This window comes from Schistocerca gregaria, chromosome X, assembly GCF_023897955.1.
Source record: "Schistocerca gregaria isolate iqSchGreg1 chromosome X, iqSchGreg1.2, whole genome shotgun sequence".
Classification (NCBI taxonomy): Eukaryota; Metazoa; Arthropoda; class Insecta; order Orthoptera; family Acrididae; genus Schistocerca; species Schistocerca gregaria.
The window spans coordinates 429880018-429903908 of NC_064931.1; positions in this window are offsets into that span (position 1 = coordinate 429880018).

The window sequence follows — 23891 nt, forward strand, 5'->3', positions numbered from 1 at the left end:
TGCTTCATCCATCCCCTGCTAAAATAATCTCCCACAGAACATTCATCGTACCTTCCCTGATCCACTGAGCCCACATCTACTCAGGGCCGTTCTTTCTTCATTTACAGAATCCCACTCGCTTTTCCATTCTTACTCTCATAGCTATGGCATTAATTCGTATTACTGAAGCCAGAAATTATCGTCTTCTACACAGCACGGAATGTGTGCAAATTAGGAATTGTCATTTTATGTCAAACACTAAAACAGCTCCTTTGTTCAAAATTTATAGTAAATTGAAAATTATTTGTTTTATTTTGTTACTTGATTTCAAAGTAATTGCTCCGGCTTTTTCATTTCATTTTAATTGGTAAACTACTTTGGTATGGAGGATCTCTTAATGAAATTGATGGCAGCTCACATTTCGCCTGGGTACATGAGGTAACTGAATTAACAACAAAGACATTAAAAGTCTCAGACAGCATACGAACTCTCATATTAATCCTACGTACCAAAATAAAACGTCGTTAAATAGCTTAACAGAGCACAAGAGAAGCGTGAGCGAACTCGCAGAAACAAAGTTAACTACCCACACATTTTCACTGAGGCTTTCTTTTGCACATTATCATGCTGGCGTTATAAATTCTTTACTCTCTCTACGAATTTTAATTACCGTCACCTTTTATAGAGAGCGGCTTTGGAGGTGGAGCAGAAAGAGAATAGAGCTGTAGATACTTTTCAGGTGCTTAGAACCGTCGGACCTGATTTCGCGCGGAAATAATTTCCTTTTAACCGGTGCAGATCAAAGCTAGGGTATTTAAAATTGAGAAGCTCCAGAAAAATAAAAATGTTTTCTATGACTGTCTGAAGAAAATAAGAAAAGACTAATTAAAGGTGTGAAAGAGCCACAACAAGTTCCACCACCTCCAACTCGGCTTCGCCGCACTAGGCAAAAGAACAGTTTCAGTTCTAAGACAATAAGGCGCTGCTAGTTCGTTGTCGACTGAAGTTCGCTACAGAAAAATATTTCATCGCTATTGCTACCACTCGTATTGTAAAGGATACTAACTGAGAGCGTCAGCTGCAAACGATTCCAGTTTTACTGGACGCGCGAATAACGCGTATGAAAGAAATTGTAAAACGTCCTGAAACTTTTATAGTGGGAAAGCTGGCTCAGTGGTTAGCACCCTGGACTCGCATTCGGTTCAAATCCCTGTCCGACCTTTCCGATTTAGTTTTCTCGTGATTTCCCTAAACTCCAGCAAGCAAATACTGTGATGATTTCTTAGAAAATGCACGACCGATTTCGTTCCCCATCTTTGTAACAGACCAAATTTGTGATCAGTCCGTAATGAACTTGATGACTACAATACGTTAAACCCTGTCCTTCCTTACTTTCTTTGAAACATTTACGTTCGTTAAAATTTAAACATATTGTTTAAATTACTCTGTTTATAGTCTTAAAGTGCCTAAAGGTAAGTGGCATAGTGAGAGAGTGTGAGAGAAAGAAAAAGGGTAATCCAGTAGGTGCAAAGAAAACTCATAATGTGCGTCCCAGCGTTTCGATCGTGCTGTATTATGCTCTTTTATTAGTATTTAATCACTTAGACAGACAGAAGCATTCGAAAGTAGTGATTAATTGTGTTGTATGTATTGTGTGTTAACCCCGGGGGCCTAGAAACGACGGAGAGGCTCCGTCCCCGCCACAGCCGCAGTGGTCCATAACTCAACGACGACTACCACAGTCCACACTTCACCCCTCCGCCACCCCACACCTAACCACTTTTCCAGGGTTATTGTGCGGTTGGGCCCCAGGTGGACTCCCCCCCCCCCCCCCCCCACACCAGACAAGTGTCACCCCTATGTTTGCGTGGTAGAGTAATGGTGGTGTACACGTACGTGGAGAACTTGTTTGCGCAGCAATAGCCGACATAATGTAGCTAAGGGGAACTAGCCCACATTTGCCGAGGCCGTTGGAAAACCGCCTAAAAACCATCCACAGACTGACCGGCTCACCGGACCTCGACACAAGTCCACCGGGGACCAGGCGCTCCTTCTCAATCCGGAAAGCGTTAGACCTCACGGATAACTGGGCGGGCTAGTGATTCATATTGAGATTTTTTTACTGATGTACTTGTACTGCTGATGTACTTTACTGCTGTACTTCCGAATTCACTTGTTTTGGTCTTCTGTCAGGATACATACGGAAGGCAGCTGTAGCCGGCCGAGACACAAGCAGTAACAGGGAAGTAACCGATTTTGTGGATTTTACGAGTTCCTAAACAAGAGCGGATTTTATAATATATTCTGTGTGCCTTAATAGTTTAGTTTCTTGAATTTCTGCGTGTTTATTTCATATCTAATAGCGACAGTTCTTATGTTTTCGTTTGCGTCGGAAAGTAAACCGATTTTGTGACATGTTGCAAGTTCCTAATCAAGGGCGAATTATTTAGTTTCATCTGAGTGCTTCGGTAGCTATGTTTTTGAATCTCTGCGTCGTAATCTAAGTTATTGTACACAGTTCCTGCGTTTTCGTCAGTGTCTACAGTAGAGTTAGACAATAAGTGACGTTAGTCCATTTGTCTGCATAGTTTCGTTTTCCACAGTCTTTACTTTGCACAGGGACTGCGATTGTTGTGTGCAAATGCGACCCGAATTGGTGAAACCTCGCTCTCAGCTTCAGGCTTTGATGCCTTAGATTACACAGCTTGAGGCTGCAGTGGATGGCACCACTGTTGAGGGCCGGCCGTACGATCCAACGGACGTCCGTCACCTCCATGTCCTCCGATCGATCCACACCGGTGGCCAGCCCAGTTACTGCTTGCACTGAGGTTGACCCCTCACCTGTTTTCGAGTGGCAAGTCGCTCCGGGGCGTATGAGGTGGCGAAAGTCTTCACAGGTGGCCGCGCGTAAGGCCTTCTCAGTCTCTCTGACAAACAAGTTCCAGGTGCTGTCTGTGGCTGACAATATCGCTGAGCCAGATGTAGTCTTCTGTCTTGTTTCAGAGAAGATCTCTCAGCCTGCAAGATCTGGAGAATCACAGAGGGTTGGATTATTGATAGTTGGGAGCTCCAACGCTTGGCGTATTATAGGGCTCCTTAGGGTCTTGGCTGCTAAGAAGGGAAAGAAAACCAATGTGGACTCCGTGTGCATACTGGGTGGAGTTATTCCAGAGGTGGAATGGGTCGTCCCAGATACCATGAAGAGCAGAGGGTGCAGCCAGCTGCAGGTGGTTGCTCACGTCGGTACCAATGATGTGTGTCACTTTGGATCTGAAGAAATTGTCTCTGGTTTTGAGGAGCTAACAGAAGTGGTAAAGGCTGCCAGTCTTGCTTGCAAGATGAAAGCAGAGCCGACCATTTGCAGCATAGTCGACAGGACCGATTGCGAAACGCCGGTTCAGAGCTGAGTGGCGGGTCTAAATCACAGGCTCAGAGGTTTTGCGACCGTGTAGGCTGCAGATTCCTCGACTTGCACCAGAGAGTGGTTGGGTTTTGGGTTCTGCTGAATAGGTCAGGTGTCCACTATATGCAGGAGGCGGATACATGTTTAGCAGGGGCTGTGTGGCGTGGACTGGGCGGTTTCTTAGCTTAGAGGGTCTCGGGAAAACACAAGAAGGTCTTCGTTCAGAAATAGTGCATGCCGAACACAGCAAGAACGTAGATACAGGTACCATCAGTATAACAGCTGTAAATTGTCGTAACTGTGTTGGGAAAGTACCAGAGCTCCAAGCGCTAATAGAAAGAAATAATGATCAAATCGTTATAGGCACTGAAAGCTGGCTAAGGCCAGAGATAACCTCAGCCAAAATTTTTACGAAGAACCTAACGGTGTTCTGAAAGGATAGTCTAAACACGTTTGGCAGTGGCGTGCTTGTTGCAAATAGAAGTAATTTATCTTGTCACGAAATTGAAGTAAATAGTTCATGTGTGTTAGTATGGGCAGAGGTCATTGTTGGAAAATGGAATAAAGTAATAATTGAATCCTTTTACTGACTTCCAAATTCAGATGATTCAGTTGCTGAAAGGTCCAGAGAAAATTTGAGTTTGATTTCAAACAGGTGCCCGACTTATACGATTATAGTCGGTGGTGACTTTGATTTATCCTCGATATGTTGGTGAAAATACAAGTTAATTTCAGGTGGTATGCATAAAACATCATCCGTAATTGTGCTAAACGTATTCTCTGAAAATTATGTCAAGCAATTAGTTCATGAACCGATGCTAATAGTAAACGGTTGTGAAAAGCACTTGATCTCTTGTAAGGCGTCCGGATTATACGGACCTTATAAGAGCTTGATCTATAACGACAGTACAGTACAGTATAAGATCCTCAGAAAATAATAATTATGTTATATCAACAAAAGACAATTGCAATAATCTCATGTACTGAAAACTAACAAAACAATATCTACCAATATGGACAGGGGCATGAATAAACAAGCTAGAGTGAAACACATTTTGGAGACGAACCGAGCAGGTGGTTAATGACATCAGAAAACCCCACTTAACAAGAGAATGGCAAGCTTCAGCGCATAAAGGGATAAGGCCAGAACAATACATTATTCCTTTTAACGTAAATATGGCTGGGACTGAGGGTAAGTGGCTGGACGGCTTTAACAGGGCTAGGCTCCGACCTGGCAAGAAAAATAAAATTCATCTCTAACAAGATGGCGATTGGCTGAAGCCATACTAGGCAACGCAGACGCGACACGGTGGGGAGATCCCCATTATACACTCCTGGAAATTGAAATAAGAACACCGTGAATTCATTGTCCCAGGAAGGGGAAACTTTATTGACACATTCCTGGGGTCAGATACATCACATGATCACACTGACAGAACCACAGGCACATAGACACAGGCAACAGAGCATGCACAATGTCGGCACTAGTACAGTGTATATCCACCTTTCGCAGCAATGCAGGCTGCTATTCTCCCATGGAGACGATCGTAGAGATGCTGGATGTAGTCCTGTGGAACGGCTTGCCATGCCATTTCCACCTGGCGCCTCAGTTGGACCAGCGTTCGTGCTGGACGTGCAGACCGCGTGACACGACGCTTCATCCAGTCCCAAACATGCTCCTGTTAGAACAGCAAGTTCCGTTGCCGGTCTAGGAATGGTAGAACGATGGGTTCGATGACGGTTTGGATGTACCGTGCACTATTCAGTGTCCCCTCGACGATCACCAGAGGTGTACGCCCAGTGTAGGAGATCGCTCCCCACACCATGATGCCGGGTGTTGGCCCTGTGTGCCTCGGTCGTATGCAGTCTTGATTGTGGCGCTCACTTGCACGGCGCCAAACACGCATACGACCATCATTGGCACCAAGGCAGAAGCGACTCTCATCGCTGAAGACGACACGTCTCCATTCGTCCCTCCATTCACGCCTGTCGCGACACCACTGGAGGCGGGCTGCACGATGTTGGGGCGTGAGCGGAAGACGGCCTAACGGTGTGTGGGACCGTAGCCCAGCTTCATGGAGACAGTTGCGAATGGTCCTCGCCGATACCCCAGGAGCAACAGTGTCCATAATTTCCTGGGAAGTGGCGGTGCGGTCCCCTACGGCACTGCGTAGGATCCTACGGTCTTGGCGTGCATCCGTGCGTCGCTGCGGTCCGGTCCCAGGTCGACGGGCACGTGCACCTTCCGCCGACCACTGGTGACAACATCGATGTACTGTGGAGACCTCACGCCCCACGTGTTGAGCAATTCGGCAGTACGTCCACCCGGCCTCCCGCATGCCCACTATACGCCCTCGCTCAAAGTCCGTCAACTGCACATACGGTTCATGTCCACGCTGTCGTGACATGCTACCAGTGTTAAAGACTGCGATGGAGCTACGTATACCACGGCAAACTGGCTGACACTGACGGCGGCGGTGCACAAATGCTGCGCAGCTAGCGCCATTCGACAGCCAACACCGCGGTTCCTGGTGTGTCCGCTGTGCCGTGCGTGTGATCATTGCTTGTACAGCCCTCTCGCAGTGTCAGGAGCAGGTATTGTGGGTCTGACACACCGGTGTCAATGTGTTCTTTTTTCCTTTTCCAGGAGTGTAAAAGCAGTTTGAGAACTAAAATTTTTAGATATCTCTCTCGTCTCGCGGCAGACCGCACAAGTGTGTGGAAAATAGCGAGGGCGACGAGAGCTTTGCTTTCTGTGAAGTGTGGACGATACGCTTCATGCATCAAGGCGACAGACAGCAAACAGGTAGTTAATTATTCCTGCGGGAATTTTTGCGGGCAAAGAAATTGTCGATGTCGCTCAACGCTTAGTGAGTGTGCTGTAGCCATTATTTCGACTAGGGAAAAATTAACGTTCTACGGAACGCAGGAAAGTTGAGACTGAGTGAATTCAGTCAAGACCAGAGTAGAGAATTAGCATTTCAGATCCAGCACCGAGACGACGCCATTACAGATGCCACTTGGGAAAGTACAATCGCGCATTATGCCCCAGTAAATGTTGAGTCGAGATTTTACTCACTCCAACTTGCGTTCGCTTCGACCATTGAATATCATAAGCTAGGATACTAACCTGCCCTCATATTTTCATTGGTTCAAAAAGTAAATTTATTCACTATCAACTCAGTACATTGACCAGCTACGACATCGTAGATGGAAATGAGCTAATGAAGATTTTAATCATTTTTCCTGTGATAAAATTTTTTTCCTATGTAGAGATAACTATTTTAATAATCATCAGTCCAATATGTCCAAGAGTTAAATATTATGTTATTGAGTGTCAAAAGTAACTGAACATGATTGTTGTGTATCATTTGACCCTTGAAAACACAGTTGATAAATTATATGTAGAAAGAAAAAGGAATAGCTGTTTTGTATTTCTAAAATGGATCCGAAACATTCAATTTTATTAATTCATGCATTCTAGTTACGTGACAGCAGCATTGCTAATGAATTTTATTACGATCTGTACCTGATATTAGTTGCCTTACAAGGCCATATTTAACATTCTGGGCTTGAGAAGAGAGTTCAGATGTTTTGTCCATTTGTACACTAAGTGGTAAGCTACGTTTGCACACATTAGTCCACTCATGGTGCAGATAGAAAGTGCAGAATATCTCACACTCTTAGCAACAAATAATTCTGAGTTGATAACGAGCATCAAAACGGACACTGACACAGGGATTAGTGAACACAGGGTTGTCGTAGTGAGATTGAATATTGTAATCCCCAAATCTTCCTAAAATAATCGAAAAATGAACCTATTCAAAAAAGCAGATAAGAATTAACTTGACGTCTTTCTGAGAGACAATATTCACTCCATCCAAATTAATAGTGTAAGTGTAGACCAGATGTGGCTGGAATTCAAAGAAATAGTATCGGCAGCAATTGAAAGATTTACACCAAATAAATTAGCAAACGACGGAGCTGATCCTCCCTGGTACACAAAACTGGACAGAACGCTGTTGCAGAAACAACGAAACAAACATGCGAAATTTAAACAAACGCAAAATCCCTAGGGTTGGCGGTCTTCTACAGAAGCTAGAAATGTAGCGCGGACTTCAATGCTAGAAGTTTGTAACAGTTTTCACAACGTTCTGGTCGCATGTGAAGTATGTTAGCGGATAGAAACAATCAGTGTCGCCCCCCCGTCCCACCCCCCGCCCCCCCACACCCGTCGGAGGTTCAAGCCTTCCCTCGGGCATGAGTGTGCGTATTGTCCTTAGCGTAAGTTAGTTTAAGCTAGATTAAGTAGTGCGTAAGCAGTTTGGTCCCGTAAGACCTTACCACAAATTAAAAAAAAAATGCTCTCTCTGCACGATAACAATGGAGATAATATCGAAAACAGTGCTGCCAAAGCAGAGTTATTAAACAGAGCCTTCCGCAATGCCTTCACAAAAGAAGATGAAGTACATTATCCAGAATTCGAAACAAGAACAGCTGTCAACATGAGTAACGTTGAGGTTAATATTCCAAAAGTAGTGAAGCAACTTAAATCACTTATTAAAAGCAAGTCTTCTGGTCCAGACTGTATAACAATGAAGTACCTTTTAGAGTATGCTGATGCATTAGCTCCATACTTAACAATCTTATACAACCATTCGCTTGACGAAAGATCCGTACCCAAAGACTGGAAAGTTGCACACGTCACACCAATATTCAAAATAGGTAGTATGAGTAATCCATTTAATTACAGGCCCATATCATTAATATCGATATGCAGCAGGATTTTGGAACATATATTGTGTTCGAACATCATGAATTACCTCGAAGAAAGCGGTCCATTGACACACAGTCAATACGGGTTTAGAAAACATCGCTCTTGTGAAACACAACTAGCTCTTTATCCGCATGAATTGTTAAGTGCTATTGACAAGGGATTTCAGATCGATTCCGTATTTCTGGATTTCCGGAAGTGACACTGTACCACACAAGGGGCTTGTAGTGAAATTGCGTGCTTATGGAATATCGTCTCAATTATGTGACTGGATTTAAGACTTCCTGTCAGAGAGGTCACAGTTCGTAGTAATTGAGGGAAAGTCATCGAGTAAAACAGAAGTTATTTCTGGCGTTCCCCAATGTAGTGTTATAGGCCCTTTGCTGTTCCTTAACTATATAAACGATTTGGGTGGCAATCTGAGCTGCCGCCTTAAGTTGTTTGCAGACGCCACTGTCGTTTGTCGACTAATAAAGTCATCGGAAGTTCAAAACAAATTGAAAACAACTTACAAAAGATATCTGAATGGTACGAAAAGTGACAGTTGACCCTAAAGAACGAAAAGTGTGAGGTCATCCTCATGAGTGATAAAAGGAATTCGTTAAACTTCGGTTACACGATAAATCATTAAAATCTAAAGGCAGTAAATTCAACTAAATACCTAGGGATTTTGTGAACAACATATATGGGAAGAAACACATAGAAAATGTTGTCGGGAAGAGTAACAAAAAACTGCATTTTCTTTTCAGGACACTTAGAAAATGTAACAGATCTGCTAAGGAGACTGACTACATTACGTTTGTCTGTCCTCTTTTAAAATACTGATGCACAGCGTGGGATCCTTACCAGATGGAACTGACAAAGTACATACAAAAATTCAAAGAAGGCCAGATTTTTTGTATTATCGCGAAATATGGGAGAGAGTGTCACTGAAATGATACAGCATTTGGGCTGCACATCATTAAAACAAAGGCGTTTCTTGTTGAGACGGAATTTTCTCTCGAAATTCCAATCAGCAACTTTCTCCTCCGAATGTGAAAATATTTTGTTGACTCCGACCTACATAGAGAGAAACGATCTCCACTATAAAATAAGGAAAGTCAGAGCTGGTACGGAAAGATATAGGTGTTCGTTCTTTCCGCGCGCTATACGAGATTGGAATAATAGAAAATTCTGAAGCTGGTTTGATGAACCCATTGCCAGGCACTTAAATGTGATTTGCAGAGTATGCATTTAGATGTAGATGTAGAAGGAGCATCACATAAACAGTAGAATATATACTTGTAAATTATGTAATCCCTATTATCATAGACAGAAACATGACTGTTTCTATACAGATTAAAGCCATGTCCAGATAAATGATCATGGGTCAGTTACTCTGATAAAGGCTGCCTGCAATAGCAGCCACAACATCTATCTCTGTACAGGAAATATTCTTCTTTACTGGGATGCTTGTGTACCAACCTATTCTGCCGTTGAACGAATGAGACACTTTTGGACTGTGACTAGTTTTCCCTGTTAAAGCATCAAAAATCGTAGCTGCCCCATGGAATTTGATGAAATCATCTGAAAGCAACCTTATAAAAAATAATTCCTAACCGCAGAACGTTTGTTTATCTGATCAAGATCTGAATTTTAAATTATGACACATCTTTTGAGCTGGCGATTACTATCTGTAGATGGTCACGCAACTCTGATTTGTTGACCAGTTGCTACAATGACAGGAAGAAATCGCAATAACAAGAAGTTGTACGACATAAACGAAATTGGTAGGCGTGTTTCTACATCTCAAAGCTATTCAGATTTCGTGTCAATCGCATAACATTGACGCTAATACCGCCACTATGAGAACACAAATCAGGTTTCCTCTAAGTACGCCCCGGAACGGTCGTGAGCGATAGTTACCTTCTAGGCACGCCTCTGGTTGGTAGTAAGTGAAGGCTATGTTTGCACTATACGCACAAATCCACTTATGGCCGAGTGCACCAATCTCGATTAACAGTTAACCGCGGTTAGGTCGATATATAATCCTGGTCAGCGCAGTATTCTGGTGCACCAACATCGATCTAAGTTAAACGAGGGAATCGACCGCGGTTATATTTAACCGAGGCTCTTTCCCGGTTTACTCGACATAACCACGGTTTTAGAAGCATACGCTATTAAGATGGCGGCGCGTTTTGATGTTATGGATGGCACTGAGGAAGATTTGTTATACCTTGACCATTTAAATCGTGACCGAAATCGTGTTGGAGTGATTGTGGAAAGGGAAAACCCTTTTGAAGATTATGGTGACAAGAAGTTTGAAGAGAGATTTCGTCTGTCAAAAGAAACAGTGTGGTGGTTATTAAATCAAATTAATGATAGGTTAGAATTTCCTACTGATCGGAATAACCCTATTTCTCCGATAAACAGACTTTTGATTACTTTAAGGGCATATGCAACAGGTGCATTCAATATTATTATTGGGGACAACAGTAATATACATCGTACAACAGCACAACGAATCATCAGTGATGTATCAGATATCATATCATCACTGTCTCCTCGCTTTATAAAATTTCCTACAAGAGAAGAAGTGCGCTCTATGATGTATGGTTTTAGTCGATTGGACCGATTTCCTGGCGTTCTTGGTACCTTGGATTGTACCCATATAAGAATTCAGTCTCCTGGAGGACATAATGCTGAACTTTTCCGCAATAGGAAATCATATTTTTCCTTTAACTGTCAAACCATTAGTGATCACAATTTGTTAATAAGAGATATTGTCGCTCGATGGCAGGGCTCTGTGCACGACAGTACCATATTTCTCAACTGCGCTCGCAGAGCTCAATTTGAAAACGGAGAAATACCACAAGGTCACTTATTGGGAGATAGTGGTTATGCATGTAAATCCTACTTGTTAACTCCACTATAAAATCCGCAAAATGAAGCAGAGCATCGATATAACAGGTCTCATATTAAGACTAGAAACACTGTTGAGAGAAAATACGATATGTGGAAGAGAAGATTTCCCATATTATCTGTAGGAATAAGATGTAATCCACAGCAAGCAATGTCAATCATTGTGGGTACGGCTGTCTTGCATAATATTGCGAGGAGTACAAGCAGTCAAGAACCACCAGAAGACCCTGAAATTTCTCGACATTTAAATCAGTTACGTGATGAGAGAGGCCCCAACATTGAAGACAACGAACCAGTGCTACCTGGACAGCAGATGTATCGAGATGATACATTACCTGGAAGAGCAGTTCGATGTGCTGTAATTAATGAACATTTCCGATAATCTAACATAAATTCAGACATTGTTCGTAATGAAAAATTATGATTATAGTTATGGGATTTCGCCGTATTTTCAATTTTTTAGATTATTTCAGCATGTAATCTATTTTGTTTCTGCTGTCTAGCGAACATAAAAGTACTCACTGAACTGGGTGTGTGATGCGAAATTTGAGGTTTTGTTGTGCCAGTGACAAGATGTGCTGCCTACAGACAATTACCCAACTGCTGCTTTTCTGAGATATTTCTTTTAGTGTGGAACTGTTGCTAATTCATTATTAAAGATATATTTCTTGCATCACATTGGTTGTGAAAGCAATGCAGTACTCTGTTATTTATGTACATGTTCAGTTTCTGGGTATGTACTTAAATTTGAGAACAAATGACTCCATTACATTTAGAGAGTAAAACCGAATGAAATAAAATATAATGGATATTTCTGTATTATGTTCACTATAGATCCTAAACATCTCTTAAATTTTCTACTGTTACAACAAATATGTGAATGTCAAACAGTTTTGCAATATTAAAAGAACACATTCTTCATTATTAGAACTTTTCAGTTTAGAGATTATTTTATTGCACTTCTCCTCAGTATTAATGCAGTCTTATCACCTAGATTAGCTTAAAATTGTGAATATGCAGTACACACGTGGGCACAAAATAAATAATCATTTGTGTAATAACATAAAATGTCAGATTGGGATTGTTTATTTGTTAAATTTTTTCCATATTAATCACTATTCTTTATTTACAATATGATTTTCTTAAACATATGTGTGTGTGGCCATAAGGTATGTACAACTGTATGGCATTAAAAAAATACATGAAATTGAAGACAAATTTGTGTTTAGAAATTGCCACCAAAACCAAGTTCTCATTGCTACAAAAGGCAACGGAATTTTGTCAGCAATGTCTAATAATTTGGGGATCAGTGCAAGAGCAATAATTAGTTAAGGAGTGTGCTACTTCGGAAGATATGAAAGCAGAACTGTAATGCTGTGGGTTGACGGTACGAAGTGTCATACTTTAAGTTATTACTGAGGGAAACTCCCTCCCTCACTCTGTCACTGATACTGATGCAGTTTTTTCACATATTTAATGCTCACCTGTAGAGAAGGGAATTCCTTGTCATTGCATAGTGCCACTGAAAAATGCCTCACTACAAATACAGTTGTGTCAGAAGTTATGGGTTGCAATCAGAAACATTAGCAGGTGCATAGTATTGCTAAGAAAGCCACACATGCTATGAATACTATACCAGAAAACAGTAACCCATCATAGGAATGCATTTCTGAAAATATCTTGCTACAAATTTTGCTGTGATAAAAGTTATGGGCTGACATTGTAAACATTAACAGGTGCAGAGTATTGCTAGAGAAGCCACACAATGCTAATCTCACTACTGACCATATTAGCAATGTATTATTCAATAATGCCTCTCTACAAATACTGTTGTGATAAATGTTACAGGTTTCCACCACACACATTACCAAGTGGTGTGGCTAGGAAAGCCACATATGCTATGCTTACTTTTGCAGAAAAGAGAACCCACCACAGCAATTTATTTCTCAACATACCTCACTTCAAATTGTATTGTCATAAAAGGTACAGTTTCCCATTATAAACATAACCTGGTGCAGAGTATTGCACGGAAAATGGCACACACAAAATTATGATTTGGAGCACTTTCCCTCATAATTTAATATGTTAGGATATTCTGGTACAAACAATGCAAAACATGATAACATTGGGCCTCATGTACATAACTGTTACAGAACATATGTTCATTCCAAAGTTAGAGTAACAAGGATGATTTATTACTATTATTTTGTTTCATTAACAGTCTACCCCATTGTTAAGTCATTTAAGTAGAAATTGGCACGTGATGTTATGGCTGCAGGCCTGCAACTGACATGTAGCTTGTGTAAACTGCAGTGTTGCTAATCTGTTTTATATATGAAGTAATTCTAATTTTAAGTGATTGGATGAAACTTAGTCCAGACCAAATAAGCTGTAAGCAGATATTAGTCACCAACTAGGATAGAAGCAGAATCACTAACAGGACAAACACAAAGAAACAATTTGAACTGTGAGGCAACTTTAATACATTGGACAAAATACAACACAGCACAAAAAATTTAAAAAATTCACTGTCACAGGAAAAAAAGTCACATGTCACTGGCATTTTTCTTCTTCCAGTACTTTAGTTTTTCTTTCAGGGCCAGAATCTTTAAACTTTTTATCCTCAGCTCCTTTTCGTGCTCTGCCTTCATCATGAGTAGTTGGGCTTCCAGTAGCTCCACTCTCTTCTTGCACACATTGTCAATCACTGTTCCCGAACCCGATGGCCTTGGTTTTGCAGGCATCCTGCGACGATGCCATGTATTTTTAGGCGTGCAAATGTTTTCGTTGGGTTGATCAGGAGACTGTGAAACAGATTGCAGCTGGGTGACATCCACCAGAATATTATTTGGTGTCTCTTTACTTAGTATTACGACAGGTGTGTGGGAAGTGCTAGGTTGTGTGCACTCTGCCAACTCGACAACTGAAACAGGTGGCGTATTCTCACTGCACTGCACTGCACTGCTCTCCATGTTGACAACATCCACAATCATGCTAAACTGTGCATAGGAAGCATATGCATTTGTTAACGGTTTCATTGAGGAACCAACAATTTCTAATAGTTTAGCCCGATCATGGATCGTGGTTTTTTTGGGCAGGCTTCCCCCCACCTGTTTTATACACTTCCTCCTTTTCTTCTGCAAGGTCTTTTAGAAGTCTTCTTTTCATATTTTCATAACAGGTTTTCAGCCTGTCACAGGATCTTTTTGTCACACCTGAAATTAAATAAATGTAGTTTGTAGTACCATAAATTAATTCTTATATTATTTAATTCATAAGTCCATTTTGCATTCTGAGGCTGTTAACTTACAAGTGCAATAAAAATCTAAGATCTGTATATGGCTTTTGTTTACATATCAGTTCATTAAAAAGAAAGTGGTATAGGCATATACACTCCTGGAAATGGAAAAAAGAACACATTGACACCGGTGTGTCAGACCCACCATACTTGCTCCGGACACTGCGAGAGGGCTGTACAAGCAATGATCACACGCACAGCACAGCGGACACACCAGGAACCGCGGTGTTGGCCGTCGAATGGCGCTAGCTGCGCAGCATTTGTGCACCGCCGCCGTCAGTGTCAGCCAGTTTGCCGTGGCATACGGAGCCCCATCGCAGTCTTTAACACTGGTAGCATGCCGCGACAGCGTCGACGTGAACCGTATGTGCAGTTGACGAACTTTGAGCGAGGGCGTATAGTGGGCATGCGGGAGGCCAGGTGGACGTACCGCCGAATTGCTCAACACGTGGGGCGTGAGGTCTCCACAGTACATCGATGTTGTCGCCAGTGGTCAGCGGAAGGTGCACGTGCCCGTCGACCTGGGACCGGACCGCAGCGACGCACGGATGCACGCCAAGATGGTTCAAATGGCTCTGAGCACTATGGGACTCAACTGCTGTGGTTATCAGTCCCCTAGAACTTAGAACTACTTAAACCTAACTAACCTAAGGACATCACACACACCCATGCCCGAGGCAGGATTCGAACCTGCGACCGTAGCAGCCGCACGGTTCCGGACTGCGCGCCTAGAACCGCGAGACCACCGCGGCCTGCACGCCAAGACCGTAGGATCCTATGCAGTGCCGTAGGGGACCGCACCGCCACTTCCCAGCAATTTAGGGACACTGTTGCTCCTGGGGTATCGGCGAGGACCATTCGCAACCGTCTCCATGAAGCTGCGATACGGTCCCGCACACCATTAGGCCGTCTTCCGCTCACGCCCCAACATCGTGCAGCCCGCCTCCAGTGGTGTCGCGACAGGCGTGAATGGAGGGACAAATGGAGACGTATCGTCTTCAGCGATGAGAGTCGCTTCTGCCTTGGTGCCAATGATGGTCGTATGCGTGTTTGGCGCCGTGCAGGTGAGCGCCACAATCAGGACTGCATACGACCAAGGCACACAGGGCCAACACCCGGCATCATGGTGTGGGGAGCGATCTCCTACACTGGCCATACACCTCTGGTGATCGTCGAGGGAACACTGAATAGTGCACGGTACGTCCAAACCGTCATCGAACCCATCGTTCTACCATTCCTAGACCGGCAAGGGAACTTGCTGTTCCAACAGGACAATGCACGTCCGCATGTACCCCGTGTCACCCACCGTGCTCTAGAAGATGTAAGTCAACTACCCTGGTGAGCAAGATCTCCGGATGAGTCCCCCATTGAGCATGTTTGGGACTGGATGAAGCGTCGTGTCACGCGGTCTGCACGTCCAGCACGAACGCTGGTCCAACTGAGGCGCCAGGTGGAAATGGCATGGCAAGCCGTTCCACAGGACTACATCCAGCATCTCTACGATCGTCTCCATGGGAGAATAGCAGCCTGCATTGCTGCGAAAGGTGGATATACACTGTACTAGTGCCGACATTGTGCATGCTCTGTTGCCTGTGTCTATGTGCCTGTGGTTCTGTCAGTGTGATCATGTGATGTATCTGACCCCAGGAATGTGTCAATAAAGTTTCCCCTTCCTGGCACAGGGCTAAGTGAGAAACGTATGTTCACAATTTTCAACATAAAAGCTTCCGTTAATCACATAATATTTAGTTAACAGTAGCACAGCATTGGATTTTAAATTTAAAACTAACAAAACAATTCCAACCTTAAATGTACATAGTCCTATCACGTATTTCAGTGGTACGCCAGTAGCAGTTTCAAATTTCAAACCAAAAGCCTGTGTTGCCATATCCTACGCTTACGATGAACATAGAAAAGTTATTCATTTATGAGTAAACTTACCAGGAGTAGAATTAAATTGCGCCTCCACATGGGACCACATTGCCCGTTTGTCTTTTAAGCTGCAGCCGTCGGTTTTCTTATTTTCAAGAACGGATGCAATTGCACCCACCAGTTCAAGAAGTACATCTATCTCGTACTTCGAGAAATTCGGTGTTCTTCTTTTATTCTCCATTATTCTCCAAAAAAGAAACTAACAGATCAGAAATAGGTACCGAGGTACGTACACACACTTCTGCTTGTCGACGGAAAAAACAGCAAAGACAGAACGTGGCACCAGCGATTATCTGTGCAATTTCATGTTTACTAACATCTTTGCGTTGCTAGGGCACGTTCCATTGTAATGTAGAGAGTTTACCGCGGCCAAATGCACAGTTGGCTGACGACGGTTTGCTGACCAGCGATTAACGTTGGTGCACTGCAGAAACATTTTAAACGTTATTTATTTTTAGCCATGATCGCGGGACATTGGTTATCATGCTTTTTGACCGGGGTTGGTGCACTCGGCCATTAGTGCGCATAACGCAGTTTGAACCCGACCTGTAAGTGAACGTGCTTTACTCACTAATGGTTTAGACTTTAGAAGAATAGCTGACATCAGTGTTCCTAAAATAGTTCAAAGAGGTAGGAAGGGGACCTCTGTCTTAGAAAAGACTACAACTATTTCCTGTAATTTTATTTATTGGAATTACTTTTGCACATGTTGGGTCATTACACTGCACAAAAGCAATCTCAGGTATTGCCTGTTCAGACAAAGGGGGCCTGCTATTAAATTTCTCAAATAACATAAAATATAAAAGATCAATAATATCACAAAATTCAAGATGGTTAATTGTTTTAACTGAGAGAAAGACTCTCTGGTGGGAGACTATCTCTTGTCGAGCTGAACAATGTTACCGGCTCTAATAAATTTTATTCTTTCCCCGAAAATGATAACCAAACGTGGCCATCAAGTGCAAGAAGGGGATTTCGGGAAATACTACAAGGAGAACAGGTCTTCCTACTTCGAGCTTCGTATCACTGGAGTAAAAACTGGCTTGTGACTCGAGATTTACATTTAAAGACGTGCTGTGTTCTTTACCTTGTGTTGAACAGCGTCGTCGGCTTGGCTGCTGCTGTGTGTCGTCGGATCTGTATATCTATCTTATACTGAGCCTGGCTGATTCTGCATCAGTAAACATGCCCTACGTTTTCGTGAAGCGAAAAGCCTTTACTTCACCCTAGTCTGCTTTTAATGGCTAAGCACACGCGCAAGGCTGGCGCGCCGTGTGTTACTCTTCCCTCGCTGTTACCACAAGAATTTAACTATATTGGTTATCTTCGTTCTCCGTTCAAGAGATTTACGAAAAGAATTCAACAAGTTCTTGACTGAATTTTGGAGTCGGGTGAACAAAGTGTTCACACCAATATATCTCCTTTCCCTGTCGTCATGTCAGAGAAGGATGCCCTCGAACCACATTCGACGACGTCTTAAGAGAAAGTGCCTGTCGCGCTCGGCAGTCACCCGTCTTCTCAGCCTAGCTTCCCTTCCTTTTACAGTAGTGTTGAACACTGGATGGAACAGCCAATGGCAGTCGCTCTTTCATTTCTAATTGTCAAGGCTGCTCAGTCAACAAATGGATTGATAAGTACAGTGTCGTATAATTGGTTGGCTTTCAAGTGAACAGCCAGGTCTGATACCCCCGTTGTTAACACTCCATCATCCACAAGAGTGGTAAGCTACGTCCTCACGCGTCGCTCACGTGATATACAGTTCTTCCCCCCCTCCCCCCCCCCCCCCAGTTCTCTACCGCCGCCGTCACCTGCGCTTGACCTTAACTAGGCTGCGGCTCTGCTGGCCATTGTGTCACAGTGTGCCGAACTGAAACTACCTTCCCCTCCAGTGATGTTTCCACCCTGTTCCTACATAACTTAAACACGGAAATTTATGTAAGGGAGTTATTCTCGGCACTCTCGATGCCACGTGCATTCAGTCTCAAAAAAGTGAAATATACACACAAAAACCTGTACCATGTTGCAAAACCAGTGTCTTGCAACACTATAAACGACACGTAAAACTGAGGCACCCGACATGTAAGGTGTTGGAAAACCCGACGCCTAACAACCTTTGAGATGGGACGTGGTGAGTTGATGTCAGCTAAGAATACCTTTAAGGTGAGAAAGATTCCGTTATCAACAGCTCACTTAGTTTGAACGAGGTCGTCTAATAGGGCTACGAGAAGGTGGATGTTCCTTCTGCGATAGTGTAGGAAGACTTGGCAGGAATGTAGCCACTGTACATGATTGCTGGCAGCGGTGGTGACGACAACGTACGGTCGCTAGAAGACCGGGCTCCTGACGACCACGTGGCGCTACCGGGAGGGAGAACCATTGTGTTCAGCGTATGGCTCTGGCGCTTCCTACTGCATCTCCGGCAGCAGTCTGACAAGGGAACCTCCCCATCGCACCCCCCTCAGATTTACTTATAAGTTGGCACAGTGGATAGACCTTGAAAAACTGAACACACATCAATCGAGTAAACAGGAAGAAGTTGTGTGGATCTAAGAAAAAATAAGCAAACTATATAAACTGAGTAGTCCATGCGGAAGATAGGCAACATCAAGGATAATAGAATCACCGGAGCGTTGTGGTCCTGCAGTTAGTGTGAGCAGCTGCGGAACGAGAGGTCCTTGGTTCAAGTCTTCCCTCGAGTGAAAAGTTCAGTTTTTTATTTTCAGTTTATGTGACAAACTATTATGTTTTTATCAGTTTTTTGGGAGTGATTATCACATCCACAAGAGAACCTAAATCGGACAAGGTAGAAGAATCTTTTTACCCATTCGCCAAGTGTACAAGTTAGGTGGGTCGACAACAAATTCCTGTCATGTGACGCACACGCCGTCACCAGTGTCGTATAGAATATATCAGACGCGTTTTCCTGTGGAGGAATCGGTTGACCTATGACTGTGCGATCAAATGTTTTCGGTTCCCATTGGAGAGGCACGTCCTTTCGTCTACTAATCGCACGGTTTTGCGGTGCGGTCGCAAAACACAGACACTAAACTTATTACAGTGAACAGCGACGTCAATGAACGAACGGACAGATCATAACTTTGCGAAAATAAAGAAAGTAAACTTTTCACTCGCGGGAAGAATTGAACCAAGAATCTCTCGCTCCGTAGATGCTCACGCTAACCACGGCAGCACTGCGATACTCCTCTAACGCTGTCCTTGATGTTACATATGTTGCACATGGACTACTCAGTTTGTATATTTTGCTTATTTTTTTCATAGTTCCACACAACTTCTTCCTGTTTTCTCGATTGATCTATGTTCAGTTTTTCAAGGCATATCCACTGTGCCAACTTATAACTAAATCTGAGGGGGGTGCGATGGGGAGGTTCCTTTGTGAGTAGCAGTTGGCAACACAGTGATACAATGAACTGTTGCAAATCGGTTGCTTCATGGACAGCTCCGAGAGAGACGCCCTGTAGTGCACATCCCGCTGACCCCGTACCAACGCGAGTTTTTACTTAAGTGGTGTCAAGCTAAAGCTCATTTGAGAGTAGTGTGGAGGTCTGTTGTGTTTTCTGATGAAAGCTGGTTCTGTCTTGGTGCCAGTGATGGCCGTTTGTTGGTTGGAAAGACGCTAGTTAAGGGACCACCTGGAGTTATGGTCTGGGGTGCGACTTTATGACAGCAAAGGGCACTCTCGTGGTTATCCCACGCACCCGGACTGCAAATCTGTACGTCAGTCTGGTGATTCGTCCTGTTGTGCCGCCACTTATAAACAGAATTCCAGGAGGTGTTTTTTTTAACAGGATACCGCTTGCCCACACACCGATGTGTAACTGAACATGCTGTACAGAGTATCGACACGTTGCTTTAGACTGTTCGATCACCTGTCTATTTCGGATCGAGCACATATGGGACATCATCGGATGACAACTCCAGCGTAAACCATAAACAGCCGTCCCTGTGCTGACCGACCCAGTGCAACAGGCATCGAACTCCATCCCATAAACTTGTACAACACAACCTATACACATTTGCATGCTTTCATTCAGTATTGTGGCGTTTATACCGGTTGTTAATGTACCAGCATTTTACATTTGTAACGGCTTATCTTGCGCTTACTTTAACGTACGGTCTTGCAATGTTAATCACCTGAATATGGTGCCTAGACGAATATATTCCCGAAACTTCATTATGATACATTAAAAATTTTTTAGTGCTGCGATTTTTTCCATCAATGTATTTCTTCAAACGTAGGGCGTGATATAACCGTATTGCCACGAGCGCAATAAGCTGAGAAGTAAATACTCGTCCTGAAAGGATATTAACTCGTTGTACATGGATGAGGGGTTAAAAATTTCCTTTATTGAGAGCGGCAAGTGATGAGAATTCATCTGTTTTATTTGAGTTTTAGCCCACGTATTGTGTGGTAGATCTATGTCTCATCGCATGTAGCTCTTTTTTCGAACAACTGTTCAGTTCATTTTGGTAACTGGCCCAAGCAGAGGAACATTTAAATCTCTCCGCTTATCTGAAAGGATTAGCGACTTCAAAGTTGTAGAGACAAGACTGTCAAGTCAAAACGGTTGTGACTGACTTTCTTAGTTGGTATCACACCGAATTTGTCGTCTAGACAGTACTTACGCACCGATCATACAAATTGCTAGCCTGGACTTGATCGAATGGTTCTTCATTGGTGGTACGCACCTCATCTTGGAAAGATAACTGTCTCCACCGAACAAATCGCGACCGAAACACTTTATTAATGGGGTCACATGTAGTGTAATGTACCTTTTCTTGGCAACAAAACGCGGCATTACGTCATGTGCAAGAGAGAGCTAACAAAGACACAGCTTTTTACATGCACAAATAACAAAAGAAAATTATTGAGATCAGGAGGAATGATATTATAATTAGCTTCACGACAGAGGCTAAGACACATAGGACATTTAACTTGAGGAGACAGACACATTCGGTATACAAGACACTGTATAGAACGATGCAAATGTGGATAAAAGCAGATAACCATCCTACTTGATTTCCATTACTAGTAAATCGAATGTGAACATTGTTATATCAAATATGTGACTCAAAATTAACTTATACAACATGAGTCGTTCAAAGTCAGATGAATCGAATAAGCACATAAACTTTCTGTTCTCGTCTCCGTTGCTCAGAACACGAAAATCACAATTGAAGTAATGATTGTTTGGAGGTACACCTTCAGGGACGGTACAAAGTCAGCTGAAGGTTCACAAATTCCCGGGAGCAGCACACCTCCTAATAACTATTAGCTTCTGCTCTCGTGCCTCCGCCGACAATCGATTATCGATTGGCCCTACAGGTGACGCAGTTATCGCGGCGCAACGGAGAGGCTATCCATAGCTGTACTTCACGGCTTCCACCCACAGGACGGCTGTCAGAAGTGCCATTAACTGTGATCTGTACCAACTGAAAACTGATACAGCGAGCCCGTGACATATTGTCTGTGAGACTATTTAGCTAATCTGAAGAGTTTTATTATAACACACATGTTGGCTATCTGCTTGACAGGCGTTGATATTGTGTAATAATCCTAGTAACACCAACGCATTTTTCATAACACGCATTACTTTATTATCACCCTAAAACAATTAAAAAGTAAACAAAATTAGTTAGCTGTTGTTGATTCATGTTAACAAGATGCCTTTTAAACAGGTGCTGATATATAAATATGACGCAGAACGTGAAAATATCTATTAGCAAATTAACGCCCTATCTACCGGGAGGGAGGGGGGGGGGGTGCAATATACGACCATCACAAAAAACTTTAAGGAATTCAAATTCCGTTCAGTATTGTTGACTTTTACTCTCAACATATTTTTTAAGGAGGTATTCCTGCCTAAGTAAGTCCTTGAGTCTGGAAATATTAAATGTGACATTCACTGGCTAAAGTGACAGCTACTGTTCGGATTTAAATTTCTGGGTAAAATTTAACTGAAAAATGTAAAACATATGTGGAGACAATAAATATTATATAAGAAATTTTATGTGCAAATTAACACTCTAGATGACAATATTTTCAGAAGTTGTGCGAGAATCAAGTGCAACAGTTCAGTGTATGTAATTATGATGACTGTTTAAACTAGAAGAGCCGGCCGGGGTGGCCGAGCGGTTCTAGGAGCTGCAGTCTAGAACCACGCGACCGCCACGGTCGCAGGTTCGAACCCTGCCTCGGGCATGGATGTGTGTGATGTCCTTAGATTAGTTAGATTTAAGTCGTTCTAAGTTCTAGGAGACTGATGGCCTTAGAAGTTAAGTCCCATAGTGCTCAGAGCCATTTGAACCATTTTAAAAGGGAATGGATCCTTGTTCATATTTTCGGTAATCGCGATGGAAGAGAGAAAGAGAGAGGGAGAGATACAGACAGACAGACAGGGCGGGGGGAGGGGGGGGGGGAGGTGGAAGGTAATGGGGGAGTGAAACCTGGCGATGACTCAAACAAATAGCCTGCTTATCCATCAGTCACACACTCTCGCTACATGCAAAACTAAGAAAAGATTTAGATTTTAAGCCAGAAATTTGGAACACAGTTTAGTCAACAACAATTATGCGCATCTACTCCTCCTCCCCACGCCCTAACAAATAAAGATGTTGAAAATTTATTCCATCACCAGAATTGTAAACGGCAACATAGAGATATGATGCCACAGTATTAAAATGAGTTCGTGAACTTAGCTACGAAGACATGCGAGTGTTAAAAGTAGGATAAGAAAAGTGTGACGCACTCTCGGTAATAGTTGTTTATACTCTACTAGGATTAAAATATTGGTTTAGTTGCATTAGGTAGAAGACAGACTACACATTTATCCTACCCTTCCGTTGTGTTTACGAGAAAATATGTCTTCTGCATGGGTTTTCCACAAAATTCAAATGTGTCGGCTTGTATCCTGTTGTACAAACTTTATTTTAGCACTATTTTGTCTGTTATTGTAAGGAGGATAGCGCAAGCGAAATGCAGCATTGTTACACTATAGAAAATTGAAGTGTGTATCGTAACGGTGTGGGCACAACTCGCTCTTCATACCGCTTTTCACTCATCAGGGATAAATACTTCGGTAGGGTGAATCCATGAATATGTCCAAGACGAAATCGCAATGATCCGTAACTGACTAGAAGTAATAAGTATGGAAAATAGGACCACTGAGGCGATGTGGTGATTATTTACTTGGCCGAATGACCAATAGCACGGTCCAGACGAGCTGAAGGTGGTAAAACTGCGGAAGGGTGAGGGAACTAACCAGCAGTGGTGTGACTTGGACACTGTCCACAGAATCCTCCCTGACGACATCTACGCGAGGCAGAAGATCAACTGCAGGGCGAGCGAATGCGACCAACGTATCAGACTGGACCAAGTTAAATCAGTTGGACAAGTGATATCATGCGATCAGCTATCGCAGGGCAATCTCGTGTTTTTATGATGTGATAGGAAAGAAAATAACATTCGGAATACTAGTCTCAATGACGTCGAAGTCAATGGAGCTGGATCAAATGCTCAAGTTGGACAAGAATAGCAAAAAGTATCGAACGTGTCCCTATTAAGGAATCATTCCTGGATCCTCCTT